This window comes from Zalophus californianus, chromosome 7, assembly GCF_009762305.2.
Source record: "Zalophus californianus isolate mZalCal1 chromosome 7, mZalCal1.pri.v2, whole genome shotgun sequence".
NCBI classification, from domain to species: Eukaryota; Metazoa; Chordata; class Mammalia; order Carnivora; family Otariidae; genus Zalophus; species Zalophus californianus.
The window spans coordinates 26,529,621-26,535,099 of NC_045601.1; the positions used below are offsets into that span (position 1 = coordinate 26,529,621).

General features: G+C 41.3%; 1 long non-coding RNA gene across 1 annotated transcript; it reads left to right on the forward strand.

The window, feature by feature from the left end:
* The first annotated feature begins 351 nt into the window (after positions 1–351).
* LOC113926250 lies at positions 352–5,268 on the forward strand. Its single transcript, XR_003521251.2, has 3 exons — positions 352–436; positions 2,032–2,076; positions 5,222–5,268. It is a non-coding gene; the product is annotated as an uncharacterized LOC113926250 (long non-coding RNA).
* Positions 5,269–5,479: the final 211 nt, after the last annotated feature.

Below are 5,479 nucleotides of genomic sequence, written 5' to 3' on the forward strand. Positions count from 1 at the left end.
CTCTGTAACTGGGAAAGATCAATTTTCCTGACGATGCCTTGCTTAGATCTCCATGATCAAGAAGTAGACAATTTAGATATTTACTGCATGTGGGAAATGCAAACAATCTCCATAGATGATTCTAGAAGAAACTTTGTTTCTTATAGAAACTTTCTGAAATAAGAAAAGAAAGTCCTTAATTTTTCCACTGTGACCAGAGGGACTTGGTCTCTGACTTCTTTCTTGTCTGAGGTACACAATTTTAACAGCCTAATGTTTGCTCATGTTTTATCCATTTCTTTCTTTCTTCCTTTTTTTTTTTTTTTTTTTTGGAAGATGAAGAATGAAATCATGACGTGTCCAGAAGAGGGAGGAAGAGAGGAAAGAGGTCAAGAATTAGGATCCTCAGTTAGAAACTGGAGAAGGAAAATATGAGTTTATTGAATAATAAATTCATGTGAGTCCCCTCATCATCTCTCAAAACCATATTTGGAGCATGGGCACTGGATAAAGGAGAGGTCTATTGTTTGGGAATAAGAGGATTTGGCACACCCAGATGGGGGGCAGGATGCGCTCAGTCTGGTCAGTCTGGGCGGGGGGGGTGGGGTTCACTGCAGTTGCCAGGGGGGCTCATTTGGTTCAGGTGCCTCCCCCGATAGTGCATAAACAATATTTGTGGGCCTTAGAACATTAAAAATAATAAGAGGGTTTAACAGGGAATGGTGGCACCCATGTTAAAGAATTAATTTATAATTAAGTTGAATGCACACCTCGCCTTTTCAACCAAGGATTAGAGGCAGCTCACTAGATACACATGTAAGAAAGTAAATAAATACCATGTTTTCAAACTATGGCCAAGAAAAATAGAGTAGAAGGTTAATAATTGTGGTGGTGATATTGGGTGCCAATAGAAGACATATCCTGGCTAGGAGGGTACAGACACTGCAATAGAACAATAAATTTGTCTTGAAGTTTCACAGAGACCAAAGTGAAAAGGGAACTATGGCCAGTTAAAAACTTCTAATTAACCATAAGAGAAAAAACATTTCTTCTGTGAAGCAAAACTTTCATAAGTTTAGAAAAGAATTTTGTCAAGTGAAGCTGTTGTAAACAATATTCATAGCAAACAAAATCAGTTTATAAGCTGTTTTTTTATATTGCGTATGATGAAGGCCAGCTGAGTTTTCAAAAAGCTGCTGAGTAAAAACAGCTCCGGGAGTAATCCATACTATGGAAAGTACCCAATATGGATTACTAAGCGGTTTAAGCAACACACTAAATATATAAATATGAAAGCAACACGCTAAAAATATTATGTATAGTATAATACCGGTACTTCCAATTCCTTCTCAATAAGATGTTGGAGAAATTGGCTAAGAATGGTTCTGATTTAGGTTTTCTTTTTATCTTTGCCCTCGTTTTTTGTAAATGTCATGTATTGAATAACTGTAAAGGATTTGTGTCTAAATTCTCTGATTGAGATTAAGGTTATTTATTAGCTGTATTTAATTTTCTACCACTATTTTCTCTCTGACACACAGGTCTTTCATTAGTTCTTGTGATATTTGCTTATAGAACAGAAGAATGGCAACATGATTTCAGTAAGGCATTTGATAGACTTCCAAGATATCCTCATAGACAAGATGGAGGAATATAATTGGGGAGGCAGATTTGTAGCAATTGACCAACTCTACCTCAGAAATGTTGAAAGATAAATGGCTGCCATTCTGGAGTGAGGACATAGGCGTGCTGTAAAGATTAGTTCAGGTATTAGAAATGCTGAAGGAAGAGCATATTTGGGTGGTGGAGAGATGGCCTTGGTTTTGGATGTTTACGTGGGACTTTCAGGTTGAAATATTTTTTTATCAGTTGAGTAAACTGACTGGAAGGAGGAAAGGAAGAAGGGAGGTAGAGAGATCTAGTTATATAACAAGGATTTATTACTTATTAATTATGTACTAAACAATGTCTAAAGAATTTTACATGTTGTATCTTATGTGGGTCTCCCAACAACCATATCGGGATTATTCAACTATGATCTCTGTTTTACAGATGAGGAACTGAGATATGACAGGTGAATTACACGGCTGGCAAGTGGTAAGAGCTGAGATGTAAACCCTGGGTAAAGATATAGAGAGTTGGGCATTAAGCAATAGCTGAAGTCATAGGCATGGTTGAGTTGCTCAGGGAGCCTGTATGAATTGAGATACATCAACTCCTTGAGGATCTGTTTGTTGGCTTTAGTGGCTCAGGAAAATAAAAGCTGCCTTTTTTGTGTATGCTGCCTTTTCTGAAGAGTACGGTCATAGCTTTTCGCCCCCCAGATTGGGAAAATATGATACAGAATAAGTAAGGAAGAGCATGACAGAAACCTGGGAACCGTTTCAGGAAAGTGGGAATGGTCAATTATGTGAGAGGCAGCACAGGGCCAAAGGGCAAACCAAGCAGGAAGTGACCTCAGCAGAGCCATTTTCAAAGAAAGGAGAGGAGAGAAAGCAGATTGTAGTGGCTTGGTTTGTGGACCTGGGGACTATGAAGGCAGACTATTGTAGAAGCTTGACTATGAAGGGAAAGACAATGGGGGGGTAGTTAATCATATAGGGAATCAGGATGAAGGGGAGGGGTTTAATCTTTTGCTGAGAGAGATGAGTCTGTTTTAAGGGCTGAAGTGGCAAATGGAGAGAGAGAGATCAAAGATACAAAAAGGGGGTAATTGTAGGAGCAAGGTGTTAGAGGATGTAGGAAGGGATGAAATCCTAAGCATGGGCAGGTAAAACATCCGCCTGGACATGAGGTAATGATGAGTATAAATACAAGTAAATTTGAAGGTAAAGGAGAAGCCTCTATACTCTGTCATGAGGAAATAAGGCCTTGATAAGCTAAGTGTTTGGCATAGGGTCTCACAACAAATTTGGAGCATTTCTGAATCTAGAATTCACTGTGCTTTCCATGACATCTTCTGCTCTTCCAGTGAAAAACTCTCCCCTTCCTTGACTTCCAAGACACTAGGTTCTTTGGGATTATCTCAGGCTTATTTGAGGAACTCTTTTCTCTTTTTCTGGATCTTTTCTCTTCTCTCACCATTTCAGTGTGTTCTTTGCCCCCTGGTAGTGTGATATAGTTGAACAGTTATGGATCTTGGTGCCTTACCTGGTTTCAGACTCTGGCTCTATTCTTCCTAGCTTTGTGATCTTGGGCAAGGTATTTAACTCTACCGAGCCTCTTGGTTTGCTCATGTATAAAGTGGGGACGATAAAACTGAACTTCAGATTGGATGAAAATTAAGTGAGATAATATGAACAAAATGCCCAGCACAATCCCTCATACATAAGAGGTGCTCAGAAATACAACTCCCTGTCTATTCTATCTTCCTTAGTGAGCTCCCTAGAGACCCAGGCTCCTTGCCTGCATGCAATTTTGAGAAAGTCACTTATCTTGTTGATTCTGTTTTCTCATGTCAAAACTGGAGAAAGTTCTCCTTACTATACAACATTGTTGTGAAGATGAAGATGACTGGAAATCTCCAGGAGGATGGTCAATAAATCTTCGTTGAATCTAAATCTCTTCTCCTTCCTGAGTTTCACTTAACTACTCCTATGACCACCTCTCCCAACTGTATTTTCCAGCCTGTTCTTCTCACTTGAGCATTTGGCTCTATTTCTAACTACTTGTTGCATATTGCCTGGATCATCTACCAAGGGTCATTGTTATTTTTATTTTTAACTTGTTATATTCAGAACTCATCTTCAATCTCTTCCTCATCTTAGATAGTTGGCAAGCCACTTCTCCTGACCATTACTTTCCTTGCTGGCAGTCACGTCTTCTCCCATTTCTTCTCATTGTGCTGGTCATTTTCTATTTATTTTCTATCCATCACTGCCATGAGGGCTGATTCCTGTGCAGCACCTCTCAGTCTCCCTTGCCAGGTGGCTTTTCATTGGAAGCCCTTGTTTACAATAGAGAAAAAAGCTTATGTTCTGCTAGAGACCATGGTTCCATTAAATTGGAGGCTAAGACTACCTGCTTGGTTATTTGGGGCCCCTCCTGCCACGGGATGTATTGGCTGCTCACTAAGGAGAAATTTGGTTGTTGATTCACAAAATAGTCAATTGAAAATTGTTGTCCTCAGGACTCAGATCCTCAGGAATAAAAGTTTGGCTCACCCCAACCAGTGCTGACCACGAATAAAGAGAACATGGAGTGGGTGGTAGAAGAAGGTACTTGTGATTATCAGCTTTGACCTCAAGACTAATATAGAGGTGGGTGCATAACTTCTACTAATTGATTTTTTTCTTTATTCTCCCACTTTCCTGCTACCCTGTATGCAGTTCCGAAGGTAGTTACTATTACAACTTAGGTCCTTCTCAGAATATGACTGAATTGACATGACCCTGTGGTTGATAGTAGATCAAGGTGTTTCTCACAGGTTAGGGATCAGAGTATTTCCATCTGAGGGAAGAGCAAAATGGATGCTAAGAGGCAAAACTTGTGTGCTCTTCTGGTCAACCTCCATTTGTGCCCGCTCCTCTCTTCCCACATCTATTCTCTATCTGTCCTACCCCAGGACTCTGATCCCTGTGGATTACACCACCCAGGGGCTTCCAGCTGTGTGAAGTACAGGCAAGAGATAGAAAAGTGGGAGGGGAGACATGAGGATGTTTCTTCCCCACTCTTTCTCTGCTCCACTGCTACATTTTTGGCAGTGAATACTCTTCGTTTTTTATAGGTAATCCTCTTCTCCATGGTGACAGCCCTCACAGTGCTTGGGTAACTCTTTCTTCCTCTTGACCCTTTTTCCGGGTCAGGTTCTATGGGAAATAGACTCTGATACTCTGCCTGTAGGAGGTTTCCTAGGGAGCAGTCTTGGGGTTACTACTTGGGGTGGGAAAGAGGGACACAGGATCGGGCAGAGTGAGCTGGGATAGCCCTGCAGTTAGTTGTCTTGACTTGGGGCAAATGAGCTAGACCTTTATATCTCTGCAGATAGGCCATTGATGCAGTTGCTGGAGGAGGGCATGTCTTCAGTGAGGAAGTTCCTTTTAGTGGAGGACAAGTCCCATAGAGGGATTTGGCTAATACCTGTTGGCCACTAGTGCTCCCAACTGCTGGTGGATGAGTTCAGTGCTCCCCTTATACTATTCAGACTGAAGGGTCCTAATGGCTTCCCAATACCGCTTGTTGTTGGGTGTCTCAGCATCTACTGTTGGCACTCTTTTTTTTTTTTAATTCATTTATTTGTCAGAGAGAGAGCACAAGCAGGGGGAGTGGAGAGAGAGAAGCTGGCTTCCCGCAGAGCAAGGACCCCGATGCGGGACTCAATCCCAGGACCCTGGGATCATGACCTGAGCCGAAGGCAGACACTTAACCGCCTGAGCCACCCAGGCATCCCATATTGTTGGCACTCTTAATGTACTTACACCTCTGTGCATTGTCTCTTTGTTAAATTTTCCTAATTGAACAATCTGAGTTGATTTGTTTCCTTTCCGGGCTCTAATATAGA